Genomic DNA, 12,310 nt, shown 5'->3' with positions numbered 1-12,310 from the left:
AGCATAACCAAAAACATGCATAAAATTTTTCAGCAGTAAACCCTTGGCAAAGGGAACAAAAGGATCACTGAACAATAATAGGCTATAGACAAAATTAGCAAAAATGTTTCTCTTAGCTGTATTTGTCCAAACATTTGCCAAGTGCTGTGAAGATTGTGGCTTAGAAGTTGACATAAGAACCCAAGTTTGTAGCAATTGTTATTGTTGTAAGTGGCATTGTGCTCTCATTAATTTTTCAGTTAATGTTTTAACTCTCATTCTTTAATATGGGCCTGCCTTTGTGAACTAACACTTTTTTTTCACAGGACAAAATTTAAAAATCCCAGTCTTGACTTCTTTCTTGTAGCACAGCAATGGCTTCAAATTGGTTTCATTTGCTATAGTTACCCCTCTTTCAAACCTATCATCTACACAGTTATCAGACAGACCCTTTGAGAATACAAATCCTTTTATGTCACTTCTCTGTTTATACTGTGCCAATGGCATTGCATAGCTTTCTGGATAGTTTGAATTCCTTCATTTGACACATTCCTTTAGGACTTCTTAAGCCTCAGCTTCCTTTGCTATCCATACCCACCTGCATTCCAACCACATCAGATATCTTTAGTTCCTTAAATGTGCAGTGCTTTATAATGCCTCTGTGTGTTTGCACCTGCTCTTTCTCCTATGCTAATACTCTTCTCCTTTGTTTGCTTCGCTACAATTTTTTCACCCTTGATGCTTCAGCTCATTTATCTCCTCCATAGAAAGTCCTCCTCTCTCTTTACTTCTAGCAAGCTGTTGCCATGGAACTCTTTGCCTGTCTTTGCCATGGAATTTCTCAGAAGTTACTGCCATCAGGAACAGCTTCATGGGTATACAACCCATGCAGTTGCTCAGAGCAGTTCGCTCTGAAGGGCCCTAAACTTTACTTACTATTAAGCTGTCACCATATTGAAATTCTTAATTTTATCTTTGAATTTGTGTCCTGTAAGCCAAGCCCAGTGGGACAATGAAGCATGCATCTAAGCAGAAGAGATAGAGGCAGTGGGTGCATCAGCCATTCCTTACTGCCCCATTCACAGAAAACATGTGCAGGTACAGCCCAACCCACAGCAACTGCCCAGAGTCTCTTCCCAGTGTGCAACTACCCGGGACAGACCCAGAGGCTGCCACCGGTGTGTAGCTGCCCTGCACAGACAGAGGAAGCCAGGGCAAGGCATGAAGGGGTGCCGTTCTCATAGGAGAACACACCCAACACACCTGCCACTCCCCTCAGGGCTCTGGGTTTCCCCAAGGGCTGCCCTGTCTGCGGCAGCTCAGGAAATTAACCTGGAGGCTGCTCCCGGTGTGCAGGTAACTGGCACCAGCAGTGGAGAAGGGCAAGGTGACCAGAAAGCAGGAAGGCACTCTGTTCTCCCAGCTGATGCATGTGCCACCTGCCTACAACTACCTCTATCACCATGAAAAAGCAGAAGAATTTGGTCCAGTCAAGAATCACCCAGACAAGCCACGAGAGAGGGCCTGGAGAGAGAGAGATAACCAATCTTCCTGAAAAAGAATTCAAAATAAAGGTCATAACCATGCTGATGGACCTGCAGAGAAATATGCAAGAGCTAAGGGATGAAGTCAGGAGGAAGACTACAGAAATCAAACAATCTCAGGAAGCACTTAAGAGCAGACTGGATGAGGTGCAAGAGACTGTTAATGGAACAGATATCAGAGAACAGGAATACAGAGAAGCTGAGGCAGAGAGAGATAAAGGGACCTCCAGGAATGAAAGAATACAATAAAGAGAACTGTGTGACCAATCCAAATGGAACCATATTCACATTATAGAGGTACCAAAAGAAGAAGAGAGAGAAAAAGGAATAGATAGTATATTTGAAGAAATAATTGCTGAAAACTTCCCCAAACTGGGGGAGGAAATAGTCTCTCAGACCATGGAAGCCCACAGATCTCCCAACACAAGGGACTCAAAGAGGACAACACCAAGACATATAATAATTAAAGTGGCAAAGATCAAAGACAAGGACAGAGTATTAAAGGCAGCCAGAGAGAGAAAAAAGATCACAATTATTGAAACTGGAAAAAGAACAAATGAGGCCCAAAGTCAGCAGAAGGAGGGACATAATAAAGACCAGAGAAGAAATAAATAAAATTGAGAAGAATAAAACAATAGAAAAAAATCAATGAAACCAAGAGCTGGTTTTTTGAGAAAATAAACAAAATAGACAAACCCCTAGCCAGACTTACTAAGAAAAAAACAGAATCTACGCACATCAACAGAATCAGAAATGAGAAAGGAAAAATCACTACGGGCCCCACAGAAACATAAAGAATTATTAGAGAATACTATGAAAATCTATATACTAACAAGCTGGAAAACCTAGAAGAAATGGACAACTTCCTAGAAAAATACAACCTTCCAAGACTGACCAAGGAAGAAACAGAAAATCTAAACAGACCAATTACCAGCAAAGAAATTGAATTGGTAATCAAAAAACTACCAAGAACAAAACTCCTGGACCAGATAGATTCACTGCTGAATTTTATCAGACATATAGAGAAGACATAATACCCATTCTCCTTAAAAATTTCCAAAAAATAGAAGAGGAGGGAATACTTCCAAAATCATTCTATGAAGCCAACATCACTCTAATATCAAAACAAGGCAAAGACCCCACCAAAAAAGAAAATTACAGACCAATATCCCTGATGAACATAGATGCAGAAATACTCAACAAAATATTAGCAAACTGAATTCAAAAATACATCAAGAGGATCATACACCATGATCAAGTGGGATTCATCTCAGGGATGCAAGGATGGTACAACATGCAAAAATCCATCAACATCATCCACCACATCAAAAAAAGGACAAAAACCACATGGTCATCTCCATAGACGCAAAATTCAACATCCATTCATGATAAAAACTCTCAAGAAAATGGGTATAGAGGGCAAGTTCCTCAACATAATAAAGGCTGTATATGAAAAACCCACAGCCAACATCATACTTAACAGTGAGAAGCTGAGAGCTTTTTCTCTAAGATCAGGAACAAGACAGGGATACCCACTCTCCCCACTGTTATTCGACATAGTATTGGCGGTCCTAGCCACGGCAATCAGACAACACAAAGAAATACAAGGCATCCTGATTGGTAAAGAAGAAGTCAAACTGCCACTATTTGCAGATGACATGATATTGTACATAAAAAACCCTAAAGACTCCAAAACTACTAGAACTAATATCTGAATTCAGCAAAGTTGCAGGATACAAAATTAATACACAGAAATCTGTGGCATTCCTATTCACTAACAATGAACTAGCAGGAGGAGAAATGAGTAAAACAATTCCATTCACAATTGCATCAAAAAGAAAAAAATACCTAGGAATAAACCTAACCAAAGAAGTGAAAGACCTATACCCTAAAAACTATAAGACACTCTTAAGAGAAATTAAAGAGGACACTAACAAATGGAAACTCATCCCATGCTCTTGGCTAGGAAAAATTAATATTGTCAAAATGGCCATCCTGCCTAAAGAATCTACAGATTCAATGCAATCCCTATCAAAATACCAACAGCATTCTTCAATGAACTGGAACAAATAGTTTTAAAATTCATATGGAACCACAAAAGATCCCAAATAGCCAAAGCAATCCTGAGAAGGAAAAATAAAGCAGGGGGGATCTCACTTTCCAACTTCAAGCTCTACTAAAAAGCCACAGTAATCAGGATAATTTGGTACTGGCATGAGAACAGACCCACAGACTAGTGGAACAGAATAGAGACTCCAGACATTAGCCCAAACATATATGGTCAATTTATATATGATAAAGGAGCCATGGACATACAATGAGGGAAATGACAGCCTCTTCAACAGCTGGTGTTGGCAAAACTGGACAGCTAAGAGAATGAAACTGGATCATTGTCTAACCACATACACAAAAGTAAATTTGAATTGGATCAAAGACCTGAATGTAAGTCATGAAACCATAAAACTCTCAGAAGAAAAATAGGCAAAAATCTCTTGGACATAAACATGAACAACTTCTTCATGAACATATCTCCCTGGGCAGGAAACAAAAGCAAAAATGAACAAGTGAGACTATATCAAACTAAAAAGGACACCAGCAAAGGACACCACCAATAGAACAAAAAGGCATCTTACAGTATGGGAGAATATATTCATAAATGAAAGATCCGATAAAGGGTTGACATCCAAAATATGTAAAGAGCTCATGCACCTCAACAAACAAAAATCAAATAAGCCAATTAAAAATGGGCAGAGGATCTGGACAATTCTCCAAAGAAAAAATTCAGATGGCTAACAGACACATGAAAAGATGCTCCACATCACTAATCATCAGAGAAATGCAAATTAAAACCACAATGAGATGTCACCTCACACCAGTTAGGATGGCCAACATCCAAAAGACAAATAACAACAAATGTTAGCAAGGATGTGGAGAAAGGGGAACCCTCCTACACTGCTGGTGGGAATGTAAATTAGTTCACCCATTGTGGAAGACAGTATGGAGGTTCCTCATCAAACTAAAAATAGAGATACCATTTGACCCAGGAATTCCACTCTTAGGAATTTACCCTAAAATGCAGCAGCCCAGTTTGAAAAAGACATATACACCCCCATGTTTATCACTGCACTATTTACAATAGCCAAGAAATGGAAGCAACCTAAGTGTCCATCAGTAGATGAATGGATAAAGAAGATGTGGTACATATACAGAATGGAATATTATTCGCCATAAGAAGGAAACAGATCCTACCATTTGCAACAATATGGATGTAGCTAGAGGGTATTTTGCTCAGTGAAATAAGTCAGGTGGAAAAAGACAAGTACCAAATGATTTCAGTCATCTGTGGAGTATAGGAACAAAGAAAAAAACTGATGGAACAAAACAGCAGCAGACTCACAGAACCCAAGAATGGACTAACAGTCACCAAAGGGAAAGGGATTGGAGAGGATGGGTGGGAAGGGAGGGATAAGGGGGAATAAAAAGAGGGGGGTGCATTACAATTAGCAGACATAATGTAGGGTGGGCACAGGAATGGTTGTACAACACAGTGAAGATAAGTAGTGATTCTATAGCATCTTACTACGCTGATGGACAGTGACTGTTATGGGGTATGTGGGGGGGGACTTGGTGATGGGGGTGTCTAGTAAACAATGTTCCTCATGTAATTGTAGATTAGTGGTACCAAAAATTAAAAAATTAAAAAAAAAATAAGGCAAGGAGTGGCTTTTCCCCTCAGAGCCTACAGAAAAGGCCTCCCTGCTGCAAAATAAAGGTGTCTCTTGTCAGACTGTTTTGAATATCAATCAGTCTCCTGATGATATTCAAAAAAAATTTTAATTGAAATATAATTGACATAATAGTTTCAGGCATACAACACAGTGATTCAACACTTGTGTACATTATAAAATGTTCACCATGATAAGTATAATTATCATTTGTCACCATGCCAAGCTTTTATAATAATCCACTAACTGTATTCTCCATGCTGTACCTTTCATCCCCATGACTTAATTATTTTATAACAGGAAGTTTGTACCTCTTAATCCCCTTCAGGTGACTGTTTGCATGTCCTGCTGACCCCCTCCTTGGTGGCAGCCACTGGCATTTTGCTCTTTTTATTTAAGAGTCTGTTTCTGGGTTGCTTATGTATTCGTTTGTTTTGTTTTCTTTTTTAGATTCCATATGTAAATGAAATCATACGGTATTTGTCTTTCTTTATCTGACATATTTCCCTTAGCATGGAAACTCTAGGTCCATCCATGTTGTCACAAATGGCAAGATGTCATTTTTTTACAGCTAATATTCCCTTGTATATGTGTTTCTGCCACTCTTTATTCACCTATTGATAGATACTTAAGTTGCCTCTGTATCTTGGCTATTATAAATAATGCTGCAGTAAACATTGGGATGAATATATATTTTCAAATTGATGTTTTGTTTTCTTTGGATAAATATCCCGAAGTGAAGTTATTGGGTCACATGGTATTTCTATTTTTAACTTTTTGTGGAACCTGCATGCTGTTTTCCATAGTGGCTGCAACCAGTTTACATTCCCATCAATAGTGCACAAGGGTTCCCTTTTCTCTGCATTCTCACCAATACCTTTATTTCTTGTCTTTTTGATACTGGCCACACTGACTGGTATGGAGTGGTATCTCACTGTGGTCTTGATTTGCATTTCCCTGATGATTAGTGATGTTCAACATCTTTTCATGTGTTTGTTGGCTATCTGTATGTCTTCCTTAGAAAAATGTCTATTCAGTTCCTCTGTCCATTTTTTAATTAAATTCAGGTGGAGTTTTTTTTAATCTAGTTGTATAAGTTCTTTGTATATCTTGGATATCTTAGTTCTATCATTTGCAGATCTCTTCTCCCACTCAGTAGGCTACCTTTTCATCTTGTTTATAGTTTCCTTTGCTCTACAGAAACATTTTAGTTTGATGTAGTCCCACTTGTTATTTATGCTTTTGTTTCATTTGCCTGGGACGATGTATCCAGAAAAAAAAATTGCTAAGGCCAGTGTCCCAGAGTTTACCGCTTTTGTTTTCTTTAGTCGTTTTATGCTTTCAGGTCTTACATTTAGGTCTTTGATCCATTTCAAGTTTATTTTTGTATATGGTGTAAGACAGTGGTCCAGTTTCATTGTTATGCTTGTAGCTGTCCAGTTTCCCAACATCATTTATTGAGGAGAAAACCTTTGCCCCCTGGTATTTTCTTACCTCCTTTGTCATATGTTAATTGACCATGTAAGTGTGGGTTTATTTTTGAGACTTCTATTCTGTTCCATTGATCTATGTTCTATTTTTGTGCCAGTACTATATTGTTTTGATTATTTTAGCTCTGTTGTATAGTTTGAAATCCCTCTCTGCCGACTTCCTGATTTTAGCTCAAACTGATTCTGGACTTCTGACTTCCAAAACTGTAAGAGAATAAATGTGTGATTTTAAGCCACTAAATATATGGTAATCTGTTACAGCAGCAATAGGAAACTAATAGAGGCATGAGAAACATAGACTAAGCTGCAGAGCTCTTTGTGAGCATTGTGGCTGAGTCAGTAGAAACCGAATGTAGCCAACCATATGACAGAACTTGCTGTAAGATGGTTTCTTCTTCTTGTTCCTTATGGATCATAGTAGTGTGCTCCAAGACAAGCCCTGGAGGATGGAGGCTCAACCCAGTCAGCTGACTGCAGGGTGTCGAGAGCCCTCGGGGGCCAGCAGGTTTTGGATGGTCAAGGTGCTAGCAGGTTGGTTTCAGGTGAGACCACTCTTCCCGGCTTGCAGACAGCTGCCTTGCCACTCCTCACAAGGCCTTTCCTCTGTGGACGCATGTGGAGAGGAAGATCTCTGGTGTCTCTCCCTCTTCTGTGGATACTAGTCCAATTGGATCAGAGCCCTGCCCTATGACTTCATTTAACTTTAGTTACCTCTTTAAAGAATGTGTCTCTAAATACCGTCCCATTAGGAGCAGGGCTTCAACATATGACTTTGGGAGAACACAATTTAGTCCATACCAGATAGTGATAATCAGGATGGCACCATCTTTTGCTTTCAGGGTCCTGATATTTACCATTGTTATGAAGCCTGTATCAGGAAGCAGCATGAAAAGTACTTACAGAACATCTTTTAATTTTCATGCATTTTAATGTCATAATCTGCCCAGGAATTCACCCATCAGCTCTATAAAGGAGGAGGAGACAAGGTTGCTTACCATCATTTTGTCCTCACTCACCTATGTGAAATGCTAATTACAGGAAGTAATTAGAACAAAATATTATCTTTTTGTAAAAACTATGCAGCTGAGGGCCTGCTGTCAGGGTATAATTATACAAACTGGAATTGGTCTTAAGCAGGATGCAAAGGTTACAATCGAGCTACATGAAGTGCCTAGGGAGTTCCTCTAATTACCACTGACTAGAGGTTTAGTCTTGTATATCTTTCACGTAATAGCAGCAACAGTGACTGCCTGTACCTTCCAACATCACACTACTTCATTAGTTTGCTCTGACTCACCCTCTTCACATCCTTCTACCCAGTAAACCTTCCATCAAGTGATTTATCTTTCCGTGTACTGGGTGGCACTTAAGCCACTGCCTTCTTTCTTCCTGCTTTATTTCCTACTGAATAATTATTGAGTGTCTCCTCTGTGCCAAGACATTCGTATATGCTATTTTATTCAGGCTTCATTGTACCCCTGCTAAGTAGACATTATCCCTCTATAAATTAGTAAAGTGAGGATTAAAGCAGTTATGTGGCTTGGCACCACTATAGGGTCACCCTGGTGGGCATATGGACGGGTGGAAGAGGGAAGGATGAAGAAAAGAGAGATGGGGGAAGGAGAAGAAGGGAAAGGGGGAGAAATCTGCAAGAGGGTAAATAGCAGCAGTAGGAAAGTCAGCTGAACCCCATCTCTGCCATCCCTCGGGATCAGTAGGGCCCTTCACATTCCTCAGAGGTTCTATACTCAGGTACTCATTTCATGGGAATTCATTGTAATAGGAACTCATACGACCTGCTTGATGAGAATTGATTTGACTTGCTGTCCAGACACAGCACAACTTTAGTGCAATTCTATAAATAAGCTCTGGCTCCCATGCATAATGACAGCTTACAGTTAGCTTAAAAAAAAATAAACTCTGTCTTTGCTGTCGATTTTCTTTTGTCCCAAATGCATGAGAAGAGACTTTTTTTTACTTCTTGGTCATAGAATTCTCTCCCTCCAAGGTGGTATAGACCCCAGATCTGCCCATAGACCAGCCTCCACCATGGCCAGGACCAAGGATTGTCATGTCCTGCCCATCCAGGCACTGGGGAACATAAGCTTTGCCCCAGCTTCCCTTTCTTCAGGGTTACAGCCTTGATTTCTTCGGGGAGACATGCAAAGGTCTGGCTCTCCTTCCTTTCTTCTCTGTGGCCTCCAAGCTAGACCACATGGTCTGGGTGCCACAGGACAAACCAATGATCTTTGCCTTGTTTCAGTTTTTCTGTGAGAAAAAACTAAGATGATCACTGTTATGGACAGTGATATGAATATGTCCTCCCAAAACTTGTGTGTTGAAGCCCTACTATGTGATGGTTTTAGGAAGTGATGGAATTAGGAAATGGGACTTGGAGAGGTAATTAGGATTAGATGGGGTCCTGAGGGTGGAGACCCAATGACTGGTATTAGTTTCCTTATGAGCCATGAGGAAACTTACTTCCCCTGTCTGCTGTCCATCACAGGAGGATACATCACAAGGTCAAATGTCCACAGCCTAGAAGAGGGCCCTCACCAGAACCTGACCATGTGGCACCCTGATCTTGGACCTCCAGCCTCTATGGGAAATAATTTATTCTATAGGAAATAAATTTCTGTTATTTATAAGCTACACAGTTTACAGTATTTCTGTTAAAGTACCCCAAGATGACTAAGGCAGTCATTGATAGACACATTTTGTGAGACTTACAGAGTTATGGTTATGTGTATAGAAAACATTTAAGTTGTCAGACAAGGATAAGTGCAAAAACCATGATTTGATCAAGGTCTATCTTAATTTGTGCGGTTGAAGAGAAGGGGGACCTGGTGGTTAATGTCCCAATCTACCCTCAGCCTGGCTCCATGAATTATTGTTCCCAGGGCTCAGATCAGTGCAGGTGGTATGATTTCCAGTCTCCAAAATTTAGGGATTAAAGAAATATCCATTCGTATAAGTCAGATGATATATTCATTCAAGCATACATCTAAACCAAGTTACAAGGAAATTCATCTGAGGTAATATTGGGACTGGCTCAATTCAGACCTCCCTATTCAGGTCTGACAAAAACCTTGAAGTCCTACCTGGTGTCCATAAAGCACCTCTATGCTCTCTCTGCCTTTCTGATGTCCCTATTCTTCAGTCCATCATGTTCATCACTGACATCTATGTTGCCTAAGCCCACAGTGGTCTCTCAAAGTCTGATAACTTAAAATCAGGTCACACAGGAGGGACATGAATGTTTGTGGAGGTTGGAAGTCCCCCTCCCTACGTGCACCACCATCATCCCTTTGATATACTGCTACCCACTTGGTGCACAGAGTTAGGTAAAGATATATCCACTACCCAAGGATCTCTCCCTTTCTCATTAGGGGAAATCTTTTTGCCTTCCCTCCCTTTCTTTTCTCTAAAAGTTAATTCAATTCCTGCACTTTCCCATTCCCTCTACCCAAAACATTTCACAGGATTGTTTCACTGGTCTTGGGTTTTTAAAAACATACTCAATGGCCATTGACTTCAGACTTTGAGTTTAAAGTGATTCACATCATTTCTTCTGGATGTAGTGACTAAACTTGATTTTGAGTTGATGAGTATACATGTAGTGGTTTAACTAGATTTTGGGACATTATTGAAGCATAAGCCCAAGAAAAGAAAGAATGATATACCTGATGAGCAAGGATCGAATGCATGGGCCCCACCAACCAATGTGCTTTCAGTTTTATTCCCTCATTTTCTTGGTAACTGCCAGACACACAGTCTAATACAGAAAGATCTCTCCTATACACATTGTGCCCCATGATCCTTACACTTTGATCAATCTTGTTTGAACCATGAGTGGGCACCTAGCCCAAAGCTGGCTAATCACTGATGTGGCTTCAAGCAAGAGCTTTGCCCAGTAAGGGCACCCCATATAAGAGGTGATGAATTAAGTATGGACCTTCCGTCCTATCCAGTGTGAATTCAGAGACAGAAATTCACTGATAATGGGAGGAGGAGCAGAAGCAGACAGAAAGTAAAAGGAATGGAGAAAAACAAAGAAACAGCAATGGATTTCTGAGACTGACAGTAACAGGACACCTGGTAGTGAGAACTGTGTTGTCACCTAAAAGATCTATGTACTATTTTTCTGAGAAGCCTGACTATATGTGGTTCTCATTTCCTTCTTTGCATATCCTTTCCACACTCTATAATCATCTGAGTAAACCTGAGCCTCTTTGTGGACCTTACAACTGAAAAGAGGCTCATTCCCAATATATTTGAAGAAAAGCTTTTAAGGCTTAAGCATTAGAGCAGTTAAAGAGCAGTAAACAGTGATTCACAAATTAATAAACATTTCAAAGGGCAGCAAATAACAGGTGGTTTGTTGTGAAGTTTGAAGATTAAGCCGTCCTAGAGAATAGTCACCAATGAAAACATCTGCAAACTTACTAACCCTGTCTCCTGGCAAATCCTTCTCTGGATTGTGGTCTCTCTCTGTGTTTCTTCTGCTTTTCTGCTTTTCTGTGTATTCCTCCTCTGCTATCTAACTTGCTGTGCTATGGCTCCTTTTCTCTTCCCATGCCTCTCCCTGGCCTCTCCCTGACCTCTCCTTTCTGTGTAAGTGTCTCTCCCCGGTTCCCCTTTAATATCTCTCCTCCTTTGCTCTTCCTTCCACCCTCTTCTCCTACTCTAGCTGTCTCTCCTCCTATCACTTTCCTTCCTACCACTCTTTAAAGACTGCAAAAGAGAAAAGAAACATATTTATTAGAATTTATTATGCTTTTCACATTTCATGTTTGATTTTCCTTATTTAATAGCAGGTGACTTGAGCATTTCATTTTTGTTTAGTGAAAGGAAATACCTAAGCAATCTGCCTTTGCATGTGTCCTCAGTTGATTGTTTTCTCTAATATTCTGTGGCCCTGGCAAAAAATAAAGGCTCCTCAAGACCAGGACTCTACTTAGAAAGTTACCAGGGAAACAATAGATTCTCTGATAAGTTTATTTTTGAAAAAATTTTTAAAGATCTCCCTGGTGTTTCAGTTGAAAAGAAATGAAAGCAATAATCAATTTTTTTGCTAAATTAGATTATTAATCCAAAAGGCACCGAGCTGTTATTGCAGTGAAAATAGTGATTTTAGTTTCAAGTTATCTCTCTTGGGGGTTCCCTGGAGCTAACATTAACTTTCCCGTAGGTTAGTGTTTGAATGTTCCCATGTTATACATATCCTCTGTGAATCTGAAAGTTTCAGAATATAGCTTCCTCTTCATAGAGCAAGTCCAAATCCCTTATCATTATTCTTACCATCCTGTCAAATGATTAAAATCCCTGTTGACTTCTAATGTCAGCAGAGAAAGTTATCCAGCATTTGGTAAGCAGTATAATGCTAATTACAACCGTTTGTTTCCAAAAGCATAGTCACCTGCCACCTAGTGTCTTAATAAAAATCTGCAGTAACTGATCCATTTAGCCGAGGTTTCCTGGGCTCTCTCGGAACCCTTCTTTGAGCTCCTAGGTTTAGCTTCACACTCTTTTGGATGGCAACCGGCCCTCTGTGAGAGGTTAGTAGACCTGA

This window comes from Manis javanica, chromosome 1 (genome assembly GCF_040802235.1).
Source record: "Manis javanica isolate MJ-LG chromosome 1, MJ_LKY, whole genome shotgun sequence".
Taxonomy (NCBI): domain Eukaryota; kingdom Metazoa; phylum Chordata; class Mammalia; order Pholidota; family Manidae; genus Manis; species Manis javanica.
The sequence above is the reverse complement of the archived record's forward strand: the minus strand, read 5'-3'. Positions refer to the sequence as shown.